This window comes from Saimiri boliviensis, chromosome 5, assembly GCF_048565385.1.
Source record: "Saimiri boliviensis isolate mSaiBol1 chromosome 5, mSaiBol1.pri, whole genome shotgun sequence".
NCBI lineage: Eukaryota > Metazoa > Chordata > Mammalia > Primates > Cebidae > Saimiri > Saimiri boliviensis.
In genome coordinates this window covers 36,774,269-36,777,250 of record NC_133453.1, presented here as the reverse complement: position 1 = coordinate 36,777,250, position 2,982 = coordinate 36,774,269, and positions in this window count along the sequence as shown.

The following is a 2,982-nucleotide window of genomic DNA, read 5'->3' as shown; positions in this document are numbered from 1 at the left end:
GTGAAGCGTAGATATTTTGGGGGTGCTTTCTAACCTTATTGCTTGGACTCAGTCATGCTGGTGTCTGAGCTCCTCTACTCAGGCAAATGTTGCTTCCAGTAAGTTCCAAGCAAAGCGAAAGAAAGACATTCCCCTGCAGCCCTTCAGTAAAGCAAGCATGCTGCATTATGAACTCTGGTTCCCAGGAGGCAAGAAATAATAAACACTTTTAATGTAACCAACTTTCCATGCCCCACCCTCACCCCAAGCATCTGCATGCACAAATCAAAACCCTCTTAAGTCATGGAATGAAAAAAAAATTAAAAGCAAACAAAAAGCACTTCCTGTGGGGTGAATGGAAATTTTTGCCTAGTTAATTTTCCAGGCACATGAAAGCAGTTCTGAATATTTAAAACCACAAGTACTTGTATTCTTAACCAAGATTTTTGAGAAGGCGAGGGACGGGAAGGATCATTGAAATGGGCCTTTGACATAAAACACCGTTTATGTAGCAGTGAGCTCTGCTCCACTATCGGATCAGTTTACCAGCCAGTATCGAATAAACTGAGAAGTGAGAGGGTTGGGAAAAAGCAAACAGATTTATCTCAAACAAAACCACATATATCCAGTTGAACTGAAGCTGAATTTAACCATAACTAGTGCAACTTTTCTCCCGTTGAGGTAGAAACATTACACTTCCAATTGACCAGGCCTTTTTTTTTTTGCATTCAGGTTATCTTAGAATTTTCTCTAGGACCTAAGTGTCCTTCCACCATGAAAATATGAGACCAAAAAGAAAAGTATGCTGCCAGCAATTTCTAGCCAAATAAATGAAGATGAGCATGTGAGTGTGGTGGGGTAGGTAAGAGTTTGGAATCTAAAGTTTCACTGTCTGGATTTGAACAGGCTCCATTGCTCATCAGCTCTGTGATCTGGACAAATGCCTGAATCTCTCTGTTTCCTCATCTATGAAATGAGATTAGTAACAGACTCTCCCTTAATGCACATGGAGCCTGGTGGCTGGCACACACTATGTCCTCATTGCTTGTTCATTTTTAGGTTCCTGTCTGTATTTTTCTCGGTTCAGCAGTCCTGAGTGCTAGAACTTATGATAGCTTTTCTCAAGTGAAGTTAGAGCTTCCCATCCCCAGTTTCAGAACAAGGCCTCAACTTGGAAGAAGGCAATTGTTCTCCACTGCCTGCCTGTGTGCTGGAAAAGGACTCCAGCACTGTGCCTGTGGGGCTAGAAGCCTCTCCTCATGATGCTATCAGGGAGGACAGTGAAAGGGGAGGTGACTGGGGTAGCAAAGTCCCAGGGGTCCCGGTGACCCAGGCTCTACTGCTCAAGCTAGCTCATTCCTTCCAACAGCTTCCTTCATACACACTGCTGAGATCCAGGAACCATATAGAGGGAAGCCTCAATTGCTGGGCATCCCTGCAGGGTCAGCCTCCTCCTTGCCTTTCAGACCTCTTAGCTGTGGTCTGGTATTCCTAGAGGCTGACCTAAATCCCCAAACCTGGAATCTGTTTCAGAGCCTGAACCTTTTGGACTCACACCTTGGTTTCCCTGGCCAGCTGATTTCAGCTTCTCATCTGATGTCATCTCTTCAGGCTAAGGGAAGTACATCCTGGATCTAGGATCCTGGAAGCCCATTCAGACCTCTGGATGGAGGGTTCAGCAGGCCTTGGTATGGGTGGTTCTATCTGCTTTGATTAAGAGTGAGGATTCTGGAGCCAGGAGGTAAAGGACTCTTTACCTCCCTGCGGGGATAGAGAGACCACAGGAGGCTTTAACACCTTCTTGCTCTCACCTGAGACCTAGGTGAGAACTCCTTGGCTTCTACAGACTCTGCTGTAACATGAGGAGCAGGGTTTAAGTTAGTTTAACTGACCCCATCCTTTGAAACATTGCTGTCTGCAATGAGTGCCACACACATATCATTTCTCGGATTCCTATGATGTTGTTCTTTCAGCTCTTTTCAGTTTCTGTAATAATTTTGTTTCTTCTTTCTCCGGATCCTAGCACTGATGCTTGCTATGTGACTTGGGCCAGGTTCTTTACCTCTCTGTGCCTCAGTTTTCCTCATCTGTAAGATGGTAGATTAGTGGTCACCACTGGGATGATTAAGAAGATTAAATGAATTAATATATATATGTATAAACTATAGTAATATAAATAGATACAAACAACCATTTGCATACATGTAAAACATAAATGTAACGTTAGCTATATTCAGAGTATATTTTATATATAAAAATATTTTATATTTAATTTTTCACATTTTGCATTAAGATGTATTATTTCGTATAAAACATTTAAGTACATATACATATAGTTATTTATGTAATTTTTATTGTTACTGATGTTACTGTCTACTTTACTCCCTGCAGGGATAGAGAGATCACAGCAGGCTTTTAAACATTCTTGCTCTCACCTGAGCCCTAGGTGCATGCAGAATCCCTGGGTCCTACAGACTCTGCTGTAATATGAGCAGCAGGGTTTAAGTCAGTTTAAAACTGATCCCATCATTTGAAACATTGCAGTCTACAATTAATGTCACATAAATATCCTTCAGCTTCCTATGATGCTCTTCCTTCAGATCTTTTCACTTCAATTTCTATAATAATGTTGTTTGTTTCTTGTCCTATTTGAAAGGCTTTCTTATCTCTGGAGCACCTAGCATAAGATAGAAATGTGTCAAAATTTATGTTTTATTCATCATGTGGGTATTTTTAGGTCCTGTTATCCCCAGTAACTATTGATTCAGAGAAGTAGGATGGTTCTAAAAAATACAGGCATTATCTCTTTAACTTGTTTTGCGGGAACCAGAATAAGGGTAGTTTTCCTCTACAAAATCATCAATAATGCCTTCATTGTTTAACTCTCTTAAGCAATAATGCCTTCCATATAGCCATTGGCATCAAAGAAGAGACACCCCCTTGATTTGATGGTAAGTGTGACACTACATAAACTCCCAGAAAACCCACTTCCTTTCTAGCAAA